This window comes from Plecotus auritus (genome assembly GCF_963455305.1).
Source record: "Plecotus auritus genome assembly, chromosome: 6".
Classification (NCBI taxonomy): domain Eukaryota; kingdom Metazoa; phylum Chordata; class Mammalia; order Chiroptera; family Vespertilionidae; genus Plecotus; species Plecotus auritus.
In genome coordinates, this window is record NC_137773.1 from 147,488,007 (window position 1) to 147,515,185 (window position 27,179).

At 41.7% G+C, this 27,179-nt stretch overlaps 1 pseudogene across 1 annotated transcript in view; it reads right to left on the bottom strand.

The window, feature by feature from the left end:
- LOC308251856 (serine/threonine-protein kinase ULK3-like) overlaps positions 1-8,827 on the bottom strand; it is a 33,486-nt pseudogene extending 24,659 nt beyond the window's left edge. Inside the window, exon 1 of the transcript in view lies at positions 8,678-8,827. The product of the transcript in view is annotated as a serine/threonine-protein kinase ULK3-like (transcript). The remainder of the gene's footprint in view (positions 1-8,677) is intronic.
- Between the last annotated feature and the right edge of the window lie 18,352 nt (positions 8,828-27,179).

Here is a 27,179-nt window from a genome sequence, read left to right on the forward strand (position 1 = left end):
GAGGTAGTCCTGGGTATAGGGGGGAAAATGACGATGAAAGGAGACTTGACCTGGGGTGGTAAACACACAGTACAATATACAGATGATGTATTAGAAATTATACACCTGAAATATATAATTTTATTAACCAATGTCACCACAAAATTTAATTAAAAAAAGAAATTTGAGGGTGACAAGGAAGGCTATTTTTATTTTACTTTATTTATTATTATTATTTTTAAAATCCTCATCTGAGGACATATTTATTGATTTAGAGAGAGAGGAAGGGAGAGTGAGCAAGAGAGAGGGAGAGAGAGAGAGAGAAACATTGATGTGAGAAACATCAATCAATTGCTTTCTGCACAAACTCTTATTGGGGATCTAACCCACAACTCAGGCATGTGTCCTGACTGGGAGTCAAACCTGCAGTCTTACAGTGTATGGGACCACGCTCCAACCAACTGAGCCATGCAGCCAGGGCAAGGAAGGCCATTTTTTAAATAAATTAATCTAATTAAAGACCTGGAAAAATATATAATTTATTAAAATAGCTGATCGCAGCAACTATATGTAGTATATTAAAACAGGCTTCTTTTCTGGGTTATTCTATGACCATTAAAAAAAGAAATCAGTGTTGCAGCGAAGAGGAGACTTCTGGAGTCAGACTATCTGAGTTTTAACCCCAGTTCCCTCTCTTAGTAGCTGTGTGACCTTAGGCAAGGCAGTTATCCCAGGCAGTTATCTTTTCCCCTGTTTGTAAAATGGGGATAATGTTAATGTCCACTTAAGGACTAGTTGTGGTATCAAATGTGAAGCACTTAAGGAGTGCCCTGCACCAATAAGCCTCAATACACTCTAACTGCTACTATGCAGATTAGCTAGACATCAAAGACCCTAACTCAGTGGTCGGCAAAATCATTAGTCAACATGGCCAAATATCAACAGTACAACGTTTGAAATTTCTTTTGAGAACCGAAAACAGACTTCTGCGCATGGGCCACAAAGTTTCAATCGCACTGTATGTGCGCGCCCGCACGTGGTATTTTGTGGAAGAGCCACACTCAAGGGGTCAAAGAGCCGTATGTGGCTCACAAGCCACAATTTACCTACCACTGCCCTAACTGAGTTTTCCAAGTATTTCTTATTGCGGTTGATGGCTTCCTTCACCCTAATCACCTACCACTAGCTAACTACATAAAGAATCAATGTAGTTGCTCTTGTAGCCACCCCTTTGGCTAGGAAGGCTGGCTCTACCTTTTTATGTTCTTGCTTTGCAATCCATGTGGATCAGTGTAATCCACCAGTATCTGAACTACTTATTTCCATGACCACATTTTTCCAGAGGACAATTTTTGGGTCACTTTACTAATGAGTTGCCTTTCTCATTCCTGGTCAATACATGATTTCAATAACAAACATTGCATGTTAAACATTTGTTTTTTGTTTTTTTGTTTTGTTTTTTAATTTTTTAAATAAATCTTTATTCAGATTATTACAATTGTTTCTCCTTTTTCCCCCCATAGCTCCCCTCCACCCAGTTCCCACCCCACCTTCTGCCCTTACCTCCCCCGCACTGTCCTCATCCATAGGTGTATGATTTTTGTCCACTCTCTTCCTGAACCCCCCCATACCCCTTTCCCCCTGAGAATTATCAGTCCACTCCCTTTCTATGCCCCTGATTCTATTATATTCACCAGATTATTCTGTCCCTCAGGTTTTTAATTCACTTGATTTTTAGGTTCACTTGTTGATAGATATGTATTTGTTGTTCATGATTTTTATCTTTACTTTTTTCTTCTTCCTCTTCTTTAAGAATACCTTTCAGCATTTCATATAATACTGGTTTGGTGGTGATGAACTCCTTTAGCTTTTTCTTATCTGTGAAGCTCTTTATCTGCCCTTCAATTCTGAATGATAGCTTTGCTGGGTAGAGTAATCTTGGTTGTAGGTTCTTGCTATTCATCACTTTGAAAATTTCTTGCCACTCCCGTCTGGCCTGCATAGTTTTTGTTGAGAAATCAGCTGACAATCGTATGGGTGCTCCCTTGTAGGTAATTAACTGTTTTTCTCTTGCTGCTTTTAAGATTCTCTCTTTGTCTTTTGCACTTGGCATTTTCATTATGATGTGTCTTGGTGTGGTCCTCTTTGGGTTCCTTTTGTTTGGGGTTCTGTGTGCTTCCTGGACTTGTAAGTCTATTTCTTTCACCAGGTGGGGGAAGTTTTCTGTCATTATTTCTTCAAATAGGTTTTCAGTATCTTGCTCTCTCTCTTCTTCTGGCACCCCCATAATTCTGATGTTGGTATGCTTGAAGTTGTCCCAGAGGCTTCTTACACTATCTTCAACTTTTTGGATTTTTTTTTTCTTTTTGCTTTTTCGGTTGAGTGTTTTTTGCTTCTTTGTATTTCAATTCTTTGACTTGATTCTTGTGTTCTTCTAGTCTGTTTTTGGGTCTCTGTATAATATTTTTTATTTCAGTCAGTGTATGTTTAATTTCTAGTTGGTCCTTTTTCATATCTTCAAGGGTCTCGTTATATTTATCGGCCTTTTCTAGGATATTCTTGAAAAGCCTTATAACCGTGGTTTTGAATTCTATATCCAGTCGTTTGTTTTCCTCCATTTCTTTCGTTTGTGATCTGTTTCTTTGACGCCGCATTTTCACTGCTTCCCTGAGTTGGTAGGGTAGATTTGTGTGCTAGGTTTCCTATATGGCCCAGTGGGTCGGCCTCCCCGGTTAACCTGAGGTGGACACTCTTGGTGCACCCCTTTGTGGACTGTGTGTACAGCCTTGTTGTAATTAAGTCTTGATTGTTGTTGGTATCACTGGGAGGAATTGACCTCCAGGCCAGTTGGCTGTGAGGATCAGCTGTGTCTACGCTGGGAGAAGTTTGGTGCTGGAGACAGCCTTATAGGATTAGACTTGCCAAATTGCAATAGCCTCTGTGCTCAGCTTGGATGCGGTGGAGTTCAGGGCGAAGCAGACAGTCTTGGCTTCCCGTCAGCCTTGCCCTTGCGCGCATGTGCGCGCCTTCAGACCTCTGCCTTCCCCGGCTCCCGAGTCTCGGCCCGAGAGTCCAGATTCTCCCGACAAGAGCATGGGTCCCCAGGGGCTCGCCTGGAACTGGGGTTCAGTGCAGTCAGAACTGGGGCTCAGTGCGGTCAGGGGCTTCCTTCCCCCTTCCGCCAGAGAAAGTCAGCCAGGCTCTCAGCCACCCTTCCTCTCTGCGCACACAAAGACCCTTTGCTGTACCTCCAATTCTCTGTGAGCTTTTCTCTTTCCTTCTAGTTGTAGAATTTTCACTCAGCCAGCTTTCCTGTGGTTCTGGATGGTGTCCGTTCTGTCTTTTAGTTGTAGTTTTGAAATTGTTGTGCGAGGCAGCAGTTTAGGTGCTTACCTATGCCGCCATCTTGGTTTCTCCCTGCATGTTAAACATTTGACTGCAGTCCTTAAACACAGATTTGGCTCAGAAGTTTTTAAAAAAGTCAAATCAAATATCTGGCACCATAATTATTTATAAACATTTTTATTATGATGATATTTTAGCTATTGTGAATAGTTTCTTTAAACGACTCAAATTGAACATGAGGATTCTGGTCAAAGATAGAATTCTTGCCCATTCTTCCCCCAAATGGAATGTGTAACATTAACCTAAAAAAACCTGGATATAATTGCATATTTATAAGAAATATAAAAAGATGAACATTAATTTTAATGAAACATCAAAGCAAAACATGAATTGTAGCAAATACTTTATATATAAGCAAAGGGCAAGTACATTTAGGCTATGGAGGTAAGAAAGAGCGATAGAACGAATCTGAGAGAGGTGGTGAGTTTCTGTGGGGGACACTGAATTTGTGAATCTCTGTCAGAATGGAAAAGAGGCTGCTTGAAGGACAGAATGTTCCAAGAAAACACCTGGACCAAAGGTTTAGAGCTGTTCCAGTTCTTCCATGCACCCGATTCAGGCTGTGACTGTAGGTGATGTCACCAAAGTTAATCCCTTGGAAATTCCTGGCTATGAAATCCTTCTTACCTCTACTACAAACGCAGAAGTAAGAGGGTCTTATAGATCTAAATAAAAGGTTTGAGTCATTTATAGAACCATTCTTGGGGGATCCTTGGGGATCTGACTATAACAGTACAGTGACAAGAGGCAAATAGACCTATCATTCTATGTAGCTGTTAAACCTTTTGCAAACTATTTACCTCTTTGCTCCCTTCAGTTCCCTTATCTATAAGCTAAGAATAGCAGTAGTAAGTGCCTCTCGGGTTGTTGATGTGTAGGAAGGGCCCAATAAGTAGTCATTATCATCATCTTCACAATCTTCATCATCACAATTATTACTTAATAGAATAACTGAATTGATTGTGACCATCTCCGTAACACAACACAATGCGTATCATTTAGCATCAATCTATTCATTGTAGAACTCCTTGCCTCTCACTTTGCCATTTCTATGCCCTGCCAAGTAAGAACCAGCTCCTGGAGGTAAATATTTCCACCTCAAACCTTTCCAAATACTTTTCTTTTAAAAACAAATGAATTAGGCTCTATTTGAAATGAATCTATTGCCATATAAATTCTGAAAAAACTTTAGGCACAAGTGTTGGTCAGAAATGGACCTGTGTGTCAATTCCAGCCAACTGAACCACCTTCTACTCAAGAAAGGTTGGTTCATTGGTGATATATATCATCTTGGCTTCTAAGTTCTAGAGGCCATCAAAGGTATCCTGATGTTAAAGATATCACTATTTTAATGATCCCTGCTGAAGAGTATTAAAAATAAAAAAAGCTGTGCTTTCAGGCCTTAAGACTTATTGCCTGTATTTTCACAGTTTTCTTAAAGTAAAAAGGGGTGTTGTGGAAAATGATAAAATTTATCATTTATAGCGAAATATTAATGTAGCAGCAGGAGATTCGATGAGGCCATCTATCTATGAGCATTCAGACTCCAAAGGAAGCATAAACACGAAATTAATGGTTTGTCTAGTGTAAGAGACAAATAAATGCAAATGTGGGCTCATTAATATCAAGTGGATGACTTCTTGGTTTATGGGGTTTGGATTGATTTTGTCAAAGGCCAATAGATTTATTTTTAAAAGTCTTTGAAATTTAGCATCCATACACCTATTATTGAGAGAAATAAAACTCCCAGCACTCTTGGACGGCCTCTCTTCCTCCTCCTTCTCTCCCCCTTCCTAGATGTTGCTTTACTGAGATAAAGTTCTTACATTAGGACTTACTTTCACACTGAAATATGTCCCTTGTAGGAACTGCTATAAACGTCAGCATTTTCTACGGCATTAGTTTATGGGCAGAGTGAATTTTAATGGCATCATAATCTCATGGCAATCAATTGCGGTGCATGGAAAAAAAAGCTCTGGGGGTGCCCATTAAATGGGCTTTGCATCACTTTTAATGCTCCAAAATCTTGAAGTCTCTCCCCATCTTCCCAGTTTGTCGGCAGACAAAATAGTTTTTCTGTCCCCCGCAGCCCGCCCTGTTTTAGGCTTTAAGTAGAGTTAAATACTTTTATTTACCATTTAATTCCCTGACAAGGAGGGAAAAAACAACAACACTTTATTTTCTTTTTCATTTGAACAAGGTCATGAGTCTGTTGGCTCTGATACAAGACAGAAAACCACAGCAGGAGTGCTGGTGGGTTTTAGCTCTTTCTAGATTGTCAAGTGCCTCTGCTGTGGTCAAAATCTAGCTTTCATGGTTGTTAAGTTATCCTGAGTGGAGTGGTCTAGATGCCGTAAAGGGAACTGGCCTACAGTGGCTCCTGCTCTTTCTGAGCTTGCGCTGTATGCCTATGTCCAGTTCTGCCTCCAACTCCAATATGATTTCCATATCTCGTTCTATATATCCCATACCTGAATATTGAGTATAGATAGCATATGGGTTATCATAATTATTTAAAGTGAGTTTTCCATTTTCTTTTTTTTTTTTTTGCTTAGTTTTGTACCCTCAAGAGATGACATGGTGTTTTTTCCCCCCAAGTTAACTGTATTTGTTTCTTAACCATTTTGTGACATTTTCTTACTTCAGCATCACTGACCCCTCTTGAAGATTTATGTGCACAGTCAATATGAAAGTGTGGGAATAATATTACATTTTGAGGATTAAATTGTAAAGTCAACACATGATGAACAAGAACAAAGATATACAAGGTAACCACAAAAAGGAGAAGGCTCTGAGGCTAGCAGAATTAATTACAACCTGTTTTAGTGTACTTACCAATTAATGGTGAACAAATGTGTCAATTAGGCAGCCAGATACAGGAATGGAGAAAAAGGAAAACCACAGAAGCAAATGTTCACATTTCCATTCACAGCTCCATCCATGTGAGAAGAAATCATATAGCCAAAGAATGGAAAAGACAATTCCTACAGCGAGATGACTACATCAGGATACATAGCTAGGGCCATTTGTGAAAGCTGCTTTTTAGAAAATCTTCCCATGTCCTCTGACCCAAGTTCAGCTATTTGGAATTTGGCTCTTGCTAATTTGGATGGTGATTTGAGATAGTTTTAGCTGACCCCTTACATTGAGGACATGAAATTACTAAAATTCACTAGCCTTGAGGTCACCATATTTGCTCATGAGCAGTAAAAACAAATCAGCAGAATAAAAGTTAAAGATGAGAAAAAGGCATGGAATGAGAAATAGAGACAGAGACACTGGGTGAGGAAAGGGAGGAAGAGAGAGAAAGAGAGAGCGAGAGCGAGAGCGAGAGCGAGAGCGAGAGCGAGAGAGAGAGAGAGAGAGAGAGAGAAAGAGAGAGAGAAAGGGCTTGAGATCCTGAGGCTTTCTGGTTTCTAGTTTTGTTTCTAATGAAGCCAGGCTGTCCTGTCTGCCTTAGTGATACCCTGATTCCTTAATCTGCCTGGTTTGAGGGGAAAATGTGGGAATTAGAGCATGAACTCTCACTCATTACTTCACTTTCAAGCTATTGCAACATACTACAGTGTAAGAGTGCCCAGTTAAGTAATGTAAAGATAATACTATATGATTTTAATTAAATAAGAAATATTGGTTGAAGATGTTATTGCAAGTGAAAAAAACCCCACAAAAATGGCTGAGCCGACCCTTCTCCTGCTTCCTCAAATGAGTGCTTCATTAGTCACCATATGAGGTAAAAAGAATGAAAATCTTATCAAGTATAAAAGGAAGAGAAGCACAGGTTCCAAATTCTAAAGACTATTAGAAATATGAATTATATCTACTATCATGAACGAAACTCTTTACCCATGTCATACATTGACCTTGAGATATTAACCAGAACCAAAAATTAACAGGACATAAAATCCAGATAATTAGAGCATGAGGGAAAATCTCTATAATTTCTATGCTTACTCTTCTTCTGAATTATCATTTATTCTAATTTTTCTAGAACTTCTTTATGTATTTGGGAAATTAACTCTTTGTCTGAAATATGAATTACAACTATTTCTTCTAGTGTGTCAGAGATCTTTTTACTTATCTAATGAAAGACTGTTTTATTGTATGTAATCAAATTACTAAAATTTTAAGTGGCTTCTGAATTTCGAGTCATAGTTAAAAGATCTTCCACATCCCAGGTTTATAAAGGAATTCATGTTATTATCTGAGCTTGCATAGTCTCATTTTTTATATTCAAATCATTGGCCCATTTGAGTTTATTCTAGAGGGAGCCTCTCCTTCTGGAAGGAGATTTCCAAGGTCTATGAGCCCTCCTATCCCCGCCATACTTCCGTTTTTCCTGTGACACCTCTGAAACTTCCAGCACAGGCTTGTGGTTCACTCTGCCTTTGATACCACTTACATGTCAAGGGGAATTTTCAGGATTCGTCTGTCTTTTAGTTTCTCTAAAAATGTGTTTTGTGAGGTTTTTCACCCCCATTTTTCTTGTTGCTCTTTTTGGTCTCTAGGAGAAGTGAGAACTTAGGAAGGTTAAGTCCTGATGAAATTTTTGCTCAATTTGCTCTTTATTTATTTTATTTTATTTTATTTTATTTTATTTTATTTTATTTTATTTTATTTTATTTTATTTTATTTTACTAGAGGCTTGATGCACGAAGATTCATGCAAGAATGTGCCTTCCTTCCCCTGGATGCCAGCACTTCATTCCCTTTAGCCTGGAGCCGCCTTTCTGCCCTGCCCCCAGCCACTCAGAGCCTGCATATGCAAATTAATCTGCCATCTTTGTTGGGTTAAATTGCATACTCAGTCCTGATTGGCTGGTGGGTGTTGCAAAGGTACAGTCAATTTGTATCTTTCTCTTTTATTAGTGTAGATTTTATTTTACTGCAAAAGCTTTATTGTTTCACTTGGTCCAATGCATGGGAAGGGCTTCAGGATGGTTAAAAGACTGGCTAGTAGTTTTGGGAAGAGGCTCAGGTAAAAGCCAGAGACACCAGGGAATGCAGAGGGGCCTCTGAAAGGCCTCTGGTCTCCAAAGGCTACTGGTCGTGCTTGAGTGTGAGCCTTTCAAAGAGATACTTGCCCTGCCCAGCCTGGGGCCGGCCTCAGGAGGTGAGTCAGGTGTAGCCCATCTTCTTGATGAGTTTCACCTCCTCACCCAGGAAGTGGTTCTCCAGGAAGTCACAGAGCTGAGGGTCTGCGCGGGTAGAACCCAGGGCCTGCAGCTCCAAAAGGGCCTGGTTCAGGTTCCTCTCCAAGACCAGGGCGGCTTCCATGGCGTCCTGAGTTTTGCCCAGTCATCTGGGGAAGGTTCCTGCATGTCCTGGAAGAGAATGAGGCTGCCACGCTTATTTTGCAACTTTAGGAGACACTCAGCGCCCTCGTGCTTCTTCTCCGCCAGCTCACGGAAGAAGTGGCCCACGCACGCCCTCGAGAGCCACATCGTCCCTGTTGGGATAGAAGCCCAGAGAGAGGTAGGTGTGGGAGGCCTGCAGATGCAGGCTGGCAGGTGGTTGGCCGCAGCCTCCACCTCAGGGAATAATTCTGACTAATGTGGGAGCTCATGGTTGTTCGGCAATAAGGAGTTAAGGTAGAAAAAACCTCCTGTGTGTTGGCTGGTCCCAGAGGTGGCTCTGAAGGTGGTGACAGGATAAGATGCAGGAGAGTGGCAGGAGGCTGGAAGAAGGGGTGTCCCTGGGTCTGTTCGGTCCAAACACTGTTAAAGCAAGATACAGATCCGGGACCTCCGAGTGCACTGCCCAATTTGCTCTTTATTATAAAAATTTCAATATTCATTTGTGTGCCTGTATGCCTCTTATTGATCAGCCTTTGAGGTACTACACAACTAAATTTGTGTAGTTATACAAGATGGAGCAGAACTGAACTCAAAAGCTGTGCTGGGCCAGACATCAACAAGATGGCGAAGGATTTCATTTAGTCTAAGATAGCGAATTTCAACAAGAATTTTAAAAATAGGCAATTCCTGACTTTTTAGTCAGGGGCACTGACCTCTTTTCCCTTAGATTGTAAAAAAAAAAAAATGACAACAGTCAACACAACAATAGCCATCTGGTATGAATGAATCCAAATTATACCTATTTTTTTTTTTTGTCAAATTGGCCAAAAATATATTTTTTGGTGTGCTGCAGAATTTTAGTAATTAGTTTATGTGTGCCATGAGATGAAAAAGGTTGAAAATCATTGGTCTTAGATACACATCTTTAGACAGTTAACGTCTCTGAGATCAGGATGGCATTTTAGTCTAGAAGGAAGTAGAACTCTTCCAGAGAGAACCTGGGGGCACTGCCAAGCTTAGATCACTTTAAATTCTCTGCTTGATATTGTTGGGGCCACATAGATAATGAGAATTTAGACTGCAAATTTGCTTGAGCAGTTTTTTGGTTCAGATTTCCAGAAAATTATTTTTCTGTTTTCACTCAGGGCCAAGATTAAAAAATGCAAGTATATTTCTTGTTTAGTCCTGCATGGAACATATAGGGCTTTCATATCTCAATTTTTTATACCATCTTAGGTATTTTTTTCTTCTCATAATGGTACATAAAATAAGGGTGTAAGTGTTGGAAACTGTGGAGCCCATAGAAGACACAGATATAAATGTGGGAGTTTTCATAAGAATGGACCAACTAATTCTGTCTTTCTAATGAAAGGTAATTTTAATGATTCAAAGAGTGATTTTAAGGAGCCATCCTGTGTACAGGGGTTTTTGCTCCATGATACCTTGCGTATGAACTTGGCATTTGAAATAAAGTAAGAGTTCTTTGGTCTTTCCCTTTCTTGATGAAATATATCAGGAAACAAATTTGATTTAGGAGAAATAGTGTTTCAATTTTTAAAGAAGTTTTGACTTTTTTTTTCTGGAACTGACTTTTCTGAATTTATTAGTCCTTTTAATTACATTCAAAACCCAAAATCTCTTTGACTCTCAGTTGACCAGCACATTAACTGGCTTTATCCCTTTGACTTGGACAGCAGCAGGGTTCTGAGCTCTCAGTTCCTGAGCGAGACACAAAGTCTAATAGCAATGGAAATAGATTAGCTGTACTTGAGTTGAAGAAGTGGAAGGGGAGAGAAGTGATTAGATTCGGAATAGAGCTGACAGGATTTGCTAGTAGATCTGATGGGGTGGGGGGGTGAGAGAGGAAGTGAGATGTAGAAGATGACTGTAAAGATTTTGGGATGAGTAGAAATAGAAAAAAAGCAAGTCTTTGGGGAAGAAATAAAGGGCTCTGTTGAGTGGCTTCATTAATTTCCATTACCATTTTGGAAAACTCAATTAAATCACACTTCTCCCCTCTCCCTCCTCTCTCCCCCCCCCCAAAAAAAAAGATTCACAAAATGTGATGCTGCCTCCAGCAATGGGGGAGTCAGGGTTGTCAGACAACATGCCTCCAAGTCACTGGAAATAGCTGAAGAGCTAAATAGAAGCGCAGGCTCATTAGGGCTACCAATGGGACACGGGTCTTTTTGATCTCGGTCTGCATGCTAAGGAAAGGGTAAGTGAGCCTCCTTTTCATCTTTCCCATCACACTTTAAAGGGCAGTTGTAATGTTCCCACCAACTGAATAATTTTCATTTCCAACTCTAATCAGTTTGTGAATAAATATCCTTTGGAGATGTGAGCTGCTTTAAATGATGGCTGTCTTTCCACCTTTAATCTACAACACTACAGTTCTCTTGAGAGAAAATAGCTCCTTGTGTCTTTATTCCCTCTCTGAGTTCATAGATGAAGCACACCTCCTTTTTTATTATTACATAATAATGGCTTTAGTAGGTGAATAAAAGGTTTCACAAGTTTTGCAAAAATGAGAGGCTATTCACCCTTGCTACCTTTAATCTCCTGCATTCTCCTGTTAATGAGTATAAATTATCAAAGCTATTTCTCAAAGTCTTTATATAGTACAATACCAGTGGCAGATCATTCTCAGGAAGGGCTCTTTTTAAATATCATAATTAGTGGTATTATCTTTAATCTTTTGTGGTATGAAAATCAAGGACAACATGAAACTTGATACAAGGTGAGAGACTGCTTACTTTGGTGAGTTTTCGGAGGTGAAAATGTAGGTTTGAACCAGCTCTCCTTCCTTTGGAGAGCTCTGAAAGATTTTCAAAGTATGGGAAATATTGATAAATTTCTTGGAGTGTATTTTTTCTAAGAATTGGTTAACTACTTTGATCAGATGAGATCCAATTTCATTCTTTTTCCTACTTCAAAAGGACCAAGAGCCAAGCATTTTCTGAAAAGGTCTGAATATATTAAACTAATTGCTCCTAATGGAGCATTTGGTTTTTGGGGCCCTATTAGATTAGTTTTGAAATATATTCATATCAAACTTCCAAGTTCAAGCTGGTAAATTGAATCACTACAGTTAACTCACATTCCTATCAAAATCCTAAGTATGTTAAAGTATAAGAACAAACAGAACAAAACAAACAAAAAAATGCTGTGACAGGAAGATGCAGGGTACCACAGATAGACTAAAAACCATGAAGAAATTCTGAAAACTAGAAAACAGATTGTACAAAAGTAACAGAAAAGTCCATGCTTACAAAGTCCATAAATCAACACAAATAAAGTAGTCAATGAATTTCCCTGAGTTCCAGAAAAACTGAAAGCTTGCAAGAGGAGCATTGTTTGAAGGCTGTTGCTAAGAAAACTATCATCTACCCCTTCTCCTCACATCCCCAACACACACACACACACACACACACACACACACGCTTAGATAGGCTGCCTCTAGCCCTCAATCTCTGGCCTCATTTGGTTGGAGTCTTGCTATGTCAATGGGGTATTTTTCTTATAGCCATTTTAACATTGTTGATAAGTTCAAAGAAAGAAGGGACAGGGCTATAGTTTATTTTAAATGTTACAACAATAATGGCAAAACAAAGCAAGTAAAACCAGATAGCACAGTGAAATTCCTGAAGACCATTTTACTCTGCATATTGCCTTTGATACTTTCTATTGTCAATAGGTCTTTAATAAGACTCAGGCATGTTTTAGATGCCCAGCAAAAAGTTAGAGGTATTTTTAAGAAGGGGACACAGGAAATGACCTTGGGAACTGCATCAAAGCCTGAACTTGTGGTGGCTGGACACCATGAAGCTGTCAGCTCCCATTGGGTCTGATGGCACTCAGGGGAAGTTAGGGCTTTTTTTCCAGGTAAACAGTGGCCTTGATTAACAGGTGGGCTGTGGACTTGTAGTCTACTCGAGGGCATGGAATCATGAAGGAAAGTTTTTCCCCACCATTCACAATGATAGCAAAATCCCCACAAATTATCTCTGATGATAGAAGTCTAAAAATTTGATTATACCCTAGGAGGTGGGTAGCTATTGACTGGAAAGGCTATTGACTTTTTGGCATGATAGAAACATTCCTCTTGATCTAGTTGTTAGTTATGAGGTGTACACATACAGATACATTTATTGAGCTATATACTTAAAATGTGTTTATTTTATACATTAACTAAAGGCCCAGTGCATGGATTTGTGCACCGGTGGGGTCCCTCAGCCTGGCCTGCACCCTCTTGCAATCCGGGACCCCTCGGGGGATGTCGGACTGCCGGTTTTGGCCCAGTCCCTGCAGGCCAGGCTGAGGGAACCCACCGGTGCATGAATCTGTGCACTGGGCCTCTAGTATGTATGTAAGATCTTTGGTTAATCTCTTCTCGCCCTCCCCCCTCCCCCCTTTCCTCTGAGATCCATCAGTCTATTCCATGTTTCCATGCCTGTGCATTGAGCGTCTGTCCCCTGGTGGTCAGTGTGCATCATAGCTACCATTCGAATGGTTGAGCAGTCGCTTAGGCTTTTATATATATAGATAAAGAAATAATACATAAATATAGAATATCATATTGGATAATATAAATGCTATTTTAGAAAAATGTAAATCACCAAAGTTTACCTAATAAAACATAAAATACCCTGACAGGACACAAACAAGAAACTAAAGAGGAAATAAAAGATATATCTCTATTATAGACTTATACAAGATTTATTATTAGCTAGGTTTAAACTAAAACTTTAAAATCCAGATGGTTTACATATCGATAAATTTTTGTATTTCTGGTGCTACATGGAGAGTGAGAGGCACCCAGCTGAGCCTAGCCTTCAAGCCATACCTGCTAAGGCACCAGGCATGGGAGTTAAGCTAACATCATGTGCAGCATAAGAATGACGCAGCGAAGTCCAGCTTGAATTCCTGACCCACGAAACTATAAAATGGTTGTTGTTTTAAATTATTGAATTTGGCATAGTTTGTTATAAAGCAACTGAAAACCAGAACAGCCACTGATAATGGCTGTAGATACAATTACTGAGAGCTAACTTATGCAATAACAGGTTTGCTCCTAAAAGTCATCTGGAACATGGGGTTCACCTAATCCACAAGGTCACCCTTTATACACTGGAAGCTAAGAATTATAATCTCCCTCTTGACATACAACTCCAGTTCCTTCTTTTGAAGGAACAATCTTTTTCATTTTATCTTTTTAGCAGTATTCCTTCTCTTTGGTTTTCCAAGATGTCTTTTAAAAATCCTGTTTGCTATATGTTTCATCATCCCTCTGAATTTCATATCATTCATACATGAATACTCAAGCATGCATTTGTTTCCTTTTTTAAAACTTATGAGGCTCCTTTTTTTTTTTTTTTTTTTTTTTTTTAGAAAACTCATTAGGCAAAATTGCCAATAATATTTTTCAACAACAATGACAACAAAAACTAAAATTTTCCACTAGCAGGCACTTTCTTAAAGCCTGTACCAATAGAAAAAGACAAATTCCCATCACCTTCAAGTCAGAAACGTGAGGAGAGTAATGAACCACAGCACGGAATCTTTGCCTGGTAATCCCACCAGCACCTGTGAAAAGGGGCAGGAATAGTTCCCCAAAGGGAGAAATGGGTACCCGGAAAAAGGATACAGTACCCCAAAGGAGGGAAAGGATACTGGGTAGACAGTAACAAGAAAGTCTACTATAGTTTTCCAAGCTGTACGTGAATAAAGGCCTACAAAATTTTTCTGATATCACTTAATGTTTATCTTTTTTTCTTTTCTTTTCTTTTTTTTTTTTTTTTTTTTTTTTTTTTTTCACCATCAAAGCCCTATAATATGTCCTGTTCAATTGCTCTTGCCTGAAATTGGATGAAAAGTACTTTACTAATCAGGGCAAATATTACAAAGTCTCTGGAAGGCAGGAAAACAAGCTGTTTTTATTTCAAAGAGCAAACAACTCAACATCTTGTTGGTGTAACCAGATGTGTCTTGGCTTTTGTTTTTGCATATTCATTAGATTTCATTGTTCACAGTGATCTTGCAAGAATCTGGCTAAGCTTTGCAAGGGGATGTTATACTGGCCTCATTCCAAAGACATTAATAATCTTATTTCAAGCTGCTCTCCCTTCTCTTAGCCATGTGCTTGTAGGCAAGGCCACTGGTGCTCCCTGCTCTATGAATTGCAAGGTGGTTCAGGCCCCCAATATTTCTATTATAGAACATTCTGTCTTTCATTTAAAAATTGCCTCTTATGAGTATTATTCTCTCTTCTAAAAAGATTTCATTGTTTCACTCCTATTCTACACTCCTCTGTGTTCAAGGTCGCTAGTTACTCTATTATTCAGGCAGACAATCTTTTCATAAATTTTTTTCCCAATCAGTCTCAGTTCAAGGACTTACATTCTCAACATCTCCCATAAGTTTTGCCATTTCTTCTCATGAAAACATTTCCGTAGCTTTCTTTTCTTCAGCACTTCCCATGTATTCAATTCCTCCTAATGCATTGCTGTTTGGAATGTAGGCAAGCCTTGTTTATGGTGGGTTTTGTTTGGGGAAATATTTTTTTCTTGTCTCCTTAGAATCAGCAAGAATTAAACTAAAGTTTATTAACTGATTTTGTAAACCAACTGTTCTCATCTCGCTTACATGGATAGGGTCCTCAGCTTTCCAGGAGCAAGAGATAAAAGGTTTAAGGGTAGCCCTAGCTGGTTTGGCTCAGTGGATAGAGCATCGGCCTGCAGACTGAGGGGTCCCAGGTTTGATTCCCGTCAAGGACACGTGCCCAGGTTGCTGGCTCAATCCCCAGTGGGGGACGTGCAGGAGGTAGCCGATCAGTGATTCTCTCTCATCATTGATGTTTCTATCTCTCTCCTTCTCCCTTCCTCTCTGAAATCAATAAAAATATTTTTAAGAAAAAAAAAAGTTTTAAGTGTAGTAGAGCACAGATCCAAGGGCAATGCTAACTGAAGCAGAAGTTTTGTGGGAAAAATGAAGAAAGCAAAAAGGTCTTTTAGATCAAAGTTCCAAAATAAAATAGAGGATCATCAGAAATCTTGCTCAAACTAAAAGTGTGTGTTGTATTGTTTTATTGAGAGACCACTCTTTAATGCTTACAGTAACTACTAATTAATGACAGTCTATCATATACCACTTATAATCATAAAAAACTGCAATTATAATCAGCATTTTACAAAACCTAAGATCAGGGAGGTGGGAAGAGATTGGTATGTTTAATTATAGTCAGTTACCTTTGGAATTAAACAATATGAGCAGTGCTGCCTCGTCATACAGCACACAATGTGTGTAAAGCTGATCTTTAAATAAGAAACTAATTCTCATTAGGGGCACCATTTTTAATGAAATAGCTAAGTATTCTGTAAAAAAAATATTGGAGGCTTGAATCTTTTTATATACCTACTAGAGGCCCGGTGCACAAAATTCCCCTCAGCCCAGCCTGCACCCTCTCCAATCCGGGACCCCTTGGGGGATATCTGACTGCTGGTTTAGGCCTGATCCCGGTGGCTCCTAATCGCTTACCTGCCTGCCTGCCTGGTTGCCCCTAACTGCCCCCCCTGCTGGCCTGGTTGCTCCTAACTGCCCCATGCTGCCGGGCAGGTCACCCCCAACTGCACCCCCCCACCGGCCTGGTCACCCCTAACAACCCCCCTCTGCTGGCCTGGTTGCCCTTACTGCCTCTGCGTGCCAGCCCGATCACCCCTAACTGCCCCCTGCCAGCCTGGTCACTCCACGCAGCCTGCTCTTCAGTCATTTGGTCGTCCCTCACTAACCCCCCTGCCAGCCTGGTTGCCCCACGCAGCCTGCTTGTTCAGTCGTTTGGTCGTCCCTTATTAACCACCCTGCTGGCCTGGTCATAGGCAGCCATCTTGTGAGGGCATGATGGTCAATTTGCATATTACCTCTTTATTATATAGGATTAAAGCCATATGTAATATTTTTGGACTTAAAATCTGAATAGACCCAATATTTTGAAGTTAGGGAGGCCTCTAGAGTAAGTCCATAAAACATTCTGGCTTCTCTGTCTCTGTGCTACCATTATTACACCAATCCCAACAGACAGTTATTATCATCATGATACCTACCAGTCCCACTGCACTTCCTGGCTGTGTGACTTTGAAAAGTTACTTAGTCTCTCTAAACCTCATTTGCTGCATCTGTAAAATGGAAAAAAAAAAGAGAGTGGGTGAAAATGACACACTAATGACACACATGTTTCAGCCTTCTTTTCTCACCCTAAGGCCCTAGAAATGAAAAAAAAAAAAATTTTTTTAAATTCATAATGGTCTGAAAAACAAGAAAAGATTATATAAATTGACCAGAAATTGTAAGGAATTATTGAAAAATCACAGCCCCAAACACACTCAGACAAGGATGATTAGAGGAAGTGGGAGGCTTCAGAGGAAGCAGATAGAAGAGCAGAAGAGCAGAAGGGAGTCTTGGAACAACTGCCAGGTCATCGGAGGGAGTGTCTAGGAGAAGAGCAGCTGGGATGTTTGGCCCTCCTCCACCATCTCCTCCTTTCTGGTGCCATGCAGTGAATAGAAGGATCTGATGCCTGGGTAGGAGCAGAGAGTTCCAGACTGAGGGCCAGGCAGGCATTTGAGGTGGCTGGATACACCCAGGAAGAACCCAGGGCCTGCTGCCCAGAAGTGCAACTTGTGACTATTCCACCCAGAATACTCCCAGCATCCCCCAACCCAACCTCCAAAAGAAGAATGTGGCTATAAGTAGAATGCAGGATCCACAGACAGGCTGACAGTTTCTGCAAATATAAAGACAAGAGTCACCAAACTGCCAAAAACTAACACCATAAAGAAAAGTAAAAATCGGTTGATAATAGAACTAATATCCAAGTAACACTTAGTGGTGGAAACAATAAAGTATGTTAAAAGAAATATAATTTCTTTAGATAGTGTTAGCTTTGATTGAGCAATTCAATTGATACTCCTCCCCCAGGAAATGGCTTTACAGGTCATTTCACTATAGACAGTCCCTTTGCTGAAGACCACATTTCACGTGTGGTGACCATATTCCATTATCTCCCCTCCGGGTATGCATAAAAAAGTCTCCACCCAGAAAAAAAGCCCGCCAAAAGTCCTTTAAAAGCCACTGACTCCCCATCACTGGGTGCTGGAGCCGCGCCCCTGGCACCCCCCTCCCCCCACCCCGGCTCAGCCGCCTGGTGTATGGATGATCAAATAAATTTGTAATCCCGATACGAACCAAGATGGTGGCATAGGTAAACACCTAAACTGCTGCCTCGCACAACAATTTCAAAACTACAACTAAAAGACAAAATGTTTATCACCCAGAACCATGGGAAAGCTGGCTGAGTGGAAGTTCTACAACTAGAAGGAAAGACAAAAGAGCATTGAGATGTGCACAAGCACTGAAAAGCTGAGGTACGGAAGCGTGCGAATTGGGCTGGCGGCAGGCGACTGGGTGCGCTGCTTTTTTCAACCCGAAGGGAGACAAGCTCCCGATTACTCTGAACTCCAGTTTCTGGGGAGACGCTGGGGACCCAAACTCCTACAGGGAGAAGCTGGATTGTCTGCCATCGGGTCGGAAAGTGAGGGTGGCTTTCTTGCAGAGGTGCACGCAGCAATCAATGTTTACTGCACTGGGGCGCGGGACGCGAGGACTTGGAAACACGGGAGATGCAGAGACGGCTGACTGGCAGCCATCGCTGTTTGCCACATCCTAGCCTAGTGATTCCCTGAGACCCCGCCCTGCACAATCTACAAACCCACCCAAGCTCCATGTAGCAGCTTTTGCATATAAATGGCCCGCCCTATTGCAGCTTAACCTAACAAACTGCAGCTCTGGTCAGATAGCTCCAAAACCTCCAAACCCCAAGCAAAGAGGAGAAAACTATAGTTCTCGCTGTAGCTCCTGCTGTGTGTCCTCAGACAGTAGCTGACCTACACCCCATTGGAGATCCAGAAGCTAGTGTATCTAGTGGTCAGTATGAGACGACACCAGATTTCAACTCCTCACATCCATAAGTGACACATTCAAGAGGTAGACTCAGTGAGCACCAAAGCCCCACTGAAGCAAGTCCTGCCCCATGAGCATGTCTCCAGCACAACAGTTCTTCCATTATAAACACAGCGGGTCCTCACAGCCAATTGGCCTGGAGGTCAATTCCTCCCAGTGTACCAACAGCAATCAAGGCTTAACTACACCAAGACTTTGCACTCAGCCCACAAAGGGGTGTACCAAGAGTGTCCACCTCAGGTGATAGGCTGAACCACTGGTCACCTACCATAGAAAGCACTCCATCAACACAGGGAAGCAGCAAAATTCGGAGACAAAGAAACATGTCACGAATGAAAGAAATGGAGGAAAGCAAGCTACTGGACACAGAGTTCAAAACCACATTTATAAGGTTACTCAAGAATCTTCTAAAAACCACCAAGAAACTTGATGAGAACTCCGAGGAGCTTAGTGAGACCTTCAAGGACCTTAATGAGAATGCCAAAAAAATGGAAAAGGCCGAAACCGGTTTGGCTCAGTGGATAGAGCGTCGGCCTGCGGACTTAAAGGTCCCGGGTTCAATTCCGGTCAAGGGCATGTACCTTGGTTGCGGGCACATCCCCAGTGGGAGGTGTGCAGGAGGCAGCTGATCGATGTTTCTCTCTCATCGATATTTCTAGCTCTCTATCTCTCTCCCTTCCTCTCTGTGAAATATCAATAAAAAAAAATATATAAAAAAAAAATGGAAAAGGACCAGTCAGAAATTAAGCATACACTGTCTGAAATAAAGAATATACAGAAGTTCAACTGTAGATCAAAGGACCCCAAAAATCAAACCAAAGATCTGAAATATGAGGAAACAAAAAACACCCAACCAGAAAAACAAAAAGAAAAAAGAATCCAAAAATATGAAGATAGTGTAAGGAGCCTCTGGGACAACTTTAAGCGTACCAACATCCGAATTATTGGGGTGCCAGAAGAAGAGAGAGAGCAAAATATTTAAAACCTATTAGAAGAAATAATGACAGAAAACTTTCCCTACCTGGTGAAAGAAATAGACTTACAAGTCCAGGAAGCACAGAGAACCCCAAACAAGAGGAATCCAAAGAGGACCACACCAAGACACATCATAATTAAAAAGCCAAGGGCAAAAGACAAAGAGAGAATCTTGAAAGCAGCAAGAGAAAAACGGCTAGTTACCTACAAGGGAGCACCCATACGACTGTCAGCTGATTTCTCGGCAGAAACTATGCAGGCCAGAAGGGAGTGGCAAGAAATATTCAAAGTGATGAACAGCAGGAACCTACAACCAAGATTATTCTACCCAGCAAAGCTATCATTCAGAATTGAAGGTCAGATAAAGAGCTTCACAGACAAGAAAAAGCTAAAGGAGTTCATCACCACCAAACCAGGATTATATGAAATGCTGAAGGGTATTCTTTAAGAAGAGGAAGAAGAAAAAGGTAAAGATAAAAATTATGAACAACAAAATGACAACAAATACATACCTACCAACAAGTGAATCTAAAAATCAAGTGAATAAAAAATCTGAAGAACAGAATGGACTGGTGAATATAATAGAATCAGGGACATAGAAAGGGAGTGGACTGACAGTTCTCAGGGGGGAGGGGGTGTGAGGGGTGCGGGAAGAGATTGGACAAAAATCTTACACCTATGGATGAAGACAGTGGCGAGGGGTAAGGGCCTGGGGTGGGGTGGGGAATCAGGTGGAGGGGAGCTATGGGTGGAAAAAAAGAGGAACACCTATAATAATCTGAACAATAAAGTTTTATTAAAAAAAATAAATTTGTAATCCCTCACTACTCTGGCCTCCTGTGTTCCTCCTTCGGCGACCTAACAGATAGCTCTTAAAAAATATCCAGGCAGGGGACCAGCAAGTGCACAGGTGTCAAGGGTAAGAGAGAAGGAGTGAGTCTTAGGACAGTGAAGGTAAAGCAAGGTGACAAGAGGGCAGATGGATCAGGCAGCCATGGGCACCAAAAGAGGAGAGGTGGGCACAGGCCCTGAGCTGTTAGGTGGGCAGTGATCAGCATGCCAACTTGAATGGAATTGCCACCCAAGCCCTGTCCACTGTTGACTAACCCCAGTGGCCATTCTTATCATATATCAGCTGGCTTGGAAGGTTGGTGGGTGATTGTGGGTGGAAGGTTGCACCAAGAGAACTGCAGATGGCAGAAACCTCTTGCATTCTTTGACAGTAAGGCTTGATACCTCTTCTCATCCCCACTCATATCTGCAATTTCTAAAGCTGAAGTGGGCTGTCAAAAATACATTTAAGAAGTAAATATGGAGTAGCAGTTTGAGTGTGGACCGATAACAGCTACTCACATATTGGTGAATTGCATGCTGCAGGTCAGCGTTGGATTGGAGGTCTAGTGGACAATGAATTCCACGTTCTTTATCAGTGGCATCTTAGCTGTAGAGAGGGAGTGAGATTAAGGAAAGTCAAGAGCCTGAGGATTGGCCTGAAATGGGGCCTGGACAATACTCTTCACAGCTGCAGGGTGGGGTTGAGGCTTTAGAGAAAGTTCAATGGAAAGATTTCAAGAGGTAAGAGTCATGAAAGGGGAAAATTCATGAGCTCTACTCCAAAATGGTCTAAAGGATGACTAATTTGTAGAGCGGTATATCTGCATCACAGAGCTATAGGCAATGAGAGTTATTATAGAGAAACTCCACCGTAACTTGGTAAGTAGGATTCTAATTTTTCAATCCTATAAAACACAAGTAGGCACAATATTGGGAGCTTAATAAAAACCAGTATTTTTCAGTGAGTCAACATTGCCAGAAAAGCAAAAAGTAAAGATGGTAGATAACGTACTGTGCACAAGTGGATATTCATGGAAAAGGGAATGTCTTAAATGACCATGGGCTGTCACTTCCTTTCTACCTGTCCTCCTTCAACTTCTGCCCGAGATAAGAGTTTCAGCTGATCCTGCTTGAGAAAAGGACATTATACCTAGGTTTCATACTTGGGGGTGGGTGTAGGTGTGGGTGGAAATTTAGGTACTACTATCCTGGAAAAGCCACCTTATAGTGCTGAGTGGGGCATGGTGACCTCAGACATAAGGGAAACAGAAGAAGCTATAAATATGGGTCCATTCCTGTGGGTCAAGCAACATTTGGAAGAATTATGATATCCCTACTCAACATATGTGCAGTAGAAACCTACTCTCAAAGATAGGAGAGTCAGAAAGAGAGGGAGGAGAAGGAGGAGGAGAAGGAGAAGAAGAGGGAGGAAGAGGAAAACTCAGACCAGTGAAGAACAACAACTAGTATGTATCAGCTTTTTGTCTCACAACCTGAGAGTCAAAACCTTAGGTTTTGTGGTAGCAAACCACTTTTGTTATGAATCCTAAGCATATCCTCTCAGGGATGAAAAGTTCTATCATTGCATAGATGCTAAGAGAAAATTCTCTGATCAGAGTCATTACAATCAAAGGAGAGACTTGGGGACTTGATAATAATGAAAAGAGTTTTAATTAATGAAGATCCAACAGTCTATAATTATTCTGTATCATCCCAGAGAGATATATTATCCTGTGAAGGCAATATGTGGGTCCACATGCAGGAATTACACCACTCCCTTCCAATTCTTGCTTTCAGACCAGAGCCAGGCTGACTGTGGGCCTGTCTTCTGTTTTGCTGCAGACAAGGGGGCGGAAAGTATAGTCTCATCTCATAGATTGCTAAACTGAGGAATATCCTCCAAGGGGTATTTTAGGTAGGTTATTGGGGCATCTCAGTATAACCTGGAGAGGCCAAAAACTCTCTGTGACCCTATGTGTGCTTCCAGGACATGCAGGTCAGAGGTGAGCCTCCTTCCAGACGGGAGGGCTGAGAATATTTGGGGAACCTGCATTTAAAGTGCAGAACTCAGGACCCCTGCCAGGTTATGGAATGCTCTTGGAGACTAGGGTTGGTCTGTTGCAGTGCTGTATTAGCACTCAGCCTATCTCCACTTGGTGGGGGATCCCCCTCAGCACCATGACATTCACTCAGAGGACAAAGGGCAACAGGCAAGTCTCCAAAAGGACCTGAAGGGGTTCCAGCATCCCCCCTGTCAAGAGGGTGGTGATGGTGAATAGAAGAGATGGCTACCTCTTGGGTGGAGTGGAACAGTTGTCTTTGCAAAGAAGTGGAACATCTATTGCCTCATTTTGGAGAAGCAGCAAGCCTCCTCCACAAATTTGAGTCCCAGGGATCAGGATGGAGCATCTGTATCAGGAAAAATCAGTATCACTGAGGAAGAGGTGATGATTTTCTCAGGATGGGAGGAGAGCTAAGTTTCCAGAACTGAGAAACAGCTACTGGTTTAGCAACTCATGATGTCCTAAGTGGGTGTGCCTGAAGAGGACATCTCTCATGAGACTAAGATGCTGTATGTGACACACAATGGTGTTATCTCGGATGTCCCAGTCCTCTTTTCCCCCTGGGCAGGTGGAAGATTTATATATGTTTCCTAAGGGTTGTTGAGGTGTCCCACCATTCCTGGAGTGTGAGGTAATAGGAAGGGGTCCTTTGTAATACGACTCAAGGTGTGGACTAAGTCAGATACTCTTTGAGATAGCAGTATGTCAGAGGTGTGCGTGCAGGCTAGACCTTGCAGTCCATCTCTTTGGCTCCCAGGTCAGGCTTGCCCATGTCCTTGGTGTGATGTCCTTTTATCTTATATGGTTTAGACCCGTGGTCGGCAAACTGTGGCTCGCGAGCCACATGCGGCTCTTTGGCCCCTTGAGTGTGGCTCTTCCACAAAATACCACGTGCGGGCGTGCACGTACAGTGTGATTGAAACTTCGTGGCCCATGCGCAGAAGCTGGTTTTCGGCTCTCAAAAGAAATTTCAATCATTGTACTGTTGATATTTGGCTCTGTTGACTAACGAGTTTGCCGACCACTGGTTTAGACCATAGCCCCAGAGGGGAAGGAATGGGAGCAGACACACCTATGGCCCTGCAGTGAGTGAGAGACATGTGGCACTTGATTGAACACTGTATATCCAGGTTGCTTAGGTCAGTGGTCGGCAAACTGCAACTCGCGAGCCACATGCGGCTCTTTGGCTCTTTGAGTGTGGCTCTTCCACAAAATACCACGTGCGGGCGTTCACATACAGTGCGAATGAAACTTCATGGCCCATGTGCAGAAGTCAGTTTTCGGCTCTCAAAAGAAATTTCAATCATTGTACTGTTGATATTTGGCTCTGTTGACTATTGAGTTTGCCGACCACTGGCCTAGGTGAATCCTGCTCACCAACATTAGCACTAATTAAGTACTTCATCAGGCTTTTACCTGATGATTCATCTGGATGGTTCTGGGACCTTTCAACATTTAAGTGCAGGTTCTAATATAATATATAACTTTGTTAGCACATTTTATCATTTTTGATAGATCAGAACAGTTCCCACATCAGTTATAAAACATTGTTGCCAAAAGGATTTTTAAAAACCCAGGCTCCTGTCTGTGTAGCATAGGGCCCCGGAGACAGTGGGGTGGCTTTAGGTCCAAAGCCATCTTTCTGCCTGAAGTGTTTTCCAACCAAAATTATACTACCAGAATGTTTACATGTTGGTGATCATGGTCGTGTTTAGGCTGCTACTCAGCCTTTACCTATTAGGTTCTCTCAGCCTGTCCCTCAATCCTCTTCTCATTTTCATAGAACTCAAACAACTCATCAAACAGCTTCTTTGCAAATTATTTTTGTTAATATTTAGGAAAAAAAATCTATGGCTCCTATCATCTTCTTTGCAACCCAGAGGAGGAAGAGGGGCACTGGGAGAGTCTGGGGCCAAGGGCACTGCTAGACAATGGGGCTGGGAATTAGGAAGAGGCTAAGCCCCCACATCATTGTGTGGTGGGTTTGCTTTGGTTTACCTCTTTGTAAAGCTCTGCAATGAATGGGCCTTGGTTAGAAACCCTTGTTTTCCCTTGTACTTCCTTTGCTTTGATTCTCCTTGTTGTGAAGGGGTCCAGTGTGGAGGGTTAAATCCTAGCAGTGTACACGAGAAGAGACGCTGGGGCAGGCCATATGGCTAGCTGGGGCCGAGGCACAAAGACCCAAGCTCACAGGTTTGGTGTTCCATAAAATGAAAATAACAACTGTGTCTTCTGCATTTCTCCCCCATAGTGTATAGAGCTAATGGGCAGCTGATTGGGAACTAGAATCTGGCCATCTCTATCCCTTTCTTCTTTAGTGCATATCAACTTCCAGACCAATTTCCACAGCTGATGCCTCATCTTCCTCTGGGCTTCGTGCAGACTTTTGTCATATTACCTATCACTCCAGGCCACAATTACTTTTTATTCTCATTTCTTCCCTTCTAGACAGTAAGTTGCAAGGAAGGCTTTGCTTTCCTTCTTGCCTTCCTTGCCTAGGGCCGTTGGAAAGAGCATGGCCCTGCTGACACCTTGAATTTGGACTTCTCACCTTCCAGACCTGTGAGAGAATACATTTCTGTTGTTTTAAGTCACTCAGTTTGTGGCACTTCTTAGAGATGGCCCTAGGAAACTAATATAGGACCTGTATTTTGGTCACTGTTGATTGCAAGTGCCTAAAATAGGGTCTGGAATAGAGAGGCAGACTGTTAATGTTTGCCAAAGGTGACTTGTATGTGGATGTAGGGGATAAGAGCAATTTGATGGAGGAGAAGGCAGACACAAAAGATAAAAAGCTTGCCTCTCTTGGCCCAGTAGTTGGGATGCCTGGAAATTAATGCATGCACTATATGCCCAATAAGTGCTCATTCAATGAGAGAATGAATAAATGAACAACCGAATTGGTGATATTGAATTTCTCTCATTTTCACATTGTACCTGAAAGAATGAGCAATTGATATACCTGGTGACAGGAAACAATGACACTCTCTGTCTAAAAAAAAGCAACACAGCAGAAGTATGTCAAGACACATATATGTACAAATGACTTGTAGAAAGTGTGACAATTCAATATGCCCAAACCAGCAGGGGTCAAGGCCCAAGGATCAGACCAGCCTCAGTCATGAGAAGCAGTGATGCTTCTTAGTGTCACAAGGTGCCTGCCATTCTGCCTGCAGTGACCCGGTTCCCTGCTGAATTGCACCCAAGTCTTTTCTTCCCCCTCTTAGCTCTGCCACCTGGTTCCCCCAGGCCCCATCCCTGCACTGCTGGAGCCTCTCTAGAAAGCAGACTGAGTTTCTTTGCAACTGCTTCCCCTTCCCTCCCTCACTGCTCTTCATTGGCCAGTCTTGTTTGCAGCACAAGGACATGAAGAAGACGTTCTTCCCATTCTCTAGCCACTGTCACTAATTGAAATGGGAAGCAAGACAAGGCTCCAGAAGAAAAGCGTATTATGGGCTGCCTTGTTGGAAGAAAATGAATCACCTAAGCAGATAGGTTTCCGTGATCTCAGGCAAACCTCACTCTTTATTCTACACAACCCTGTCTAATTGTTCAAGAAAATGTTCATCTGTTTCATAATGGAACAGCCATAATGGGAGTGTTGTGAAATCACTGAAAAGTTTATTCAAGGCTCGCTCCTGAAAGCCAAGCCATAATGCATGGGCTTTGGAGGAGTTAATAGAATTGGCTCTTATTGAAATTGCATGGATAACAAATTTCCCTAACATGTATCCTTTTAAATACGCCTGTTGATGGAAGTCTGAATTGGCATTTGACAGATGCAAAGCACTAACAAAAGGGGTGAATTTCCCAGCTCTGTTGTTAGTCCTTCCCCTTGTGGCTGTGTCATCAGAGTCCCTGCCCGGCTTCTCACTACTGAATGGGGCCTAGAAACTCTATAGTCTCCATGAAACCAAGTCTTGTAAACTGGAGATACTGAACTCTTTACATAAAGTGTAAAACTTAGAGAAAAGAGAAAAAAAAATCACCTTAGTTCATCCTGGCTGCCATAACAAAATACCACAGACTGGGGGCCTTATAAATAACAGAAATTTATTTCTCACAGGTCTGGAGGCTGGAAAGTCCAAGATCAAGGTGCTGGGAGGTTCAGTGTCTGATGAGGGCTTTCTTCCTGCTTCATAGGTGGCCAGCTTCTTGCTGTGTAGTCACATAGGGAAGGGAAAAGGGAGCCCTCTGGAGTCTCTTTAATAAGGAAACGAATCCCAACCACAAGGGCTCCATCTTCATCACCTAATCACCTGCCAAGTTGCCACTTCCTAACATCATCACCCTGAGGGATTAGGATTTCAACATGAATTTGGGGGAGGGAGGAGACACAAATATTCAGACTATAGCACCATCCCATGAAGTAGAAGGAAAACATCCAGAAAGAATGGATGGGCAAAATGAGGCAGTGGAAGACAAGCTATGTTATAGTGATCTTTCCTCCCAATAACTTATGCCAGGATGGAGGAGTCAGAATCAACTGATGAAAAAGAAAAGACAAACAAAAAAACCCAGTAAGGCCAATGCACTACATAGTTCTTGATAAATACAAAGAAGATATTTAAGATGAATTTCTACCTTCATGAAGCTAAGTCAGATTCATTCAT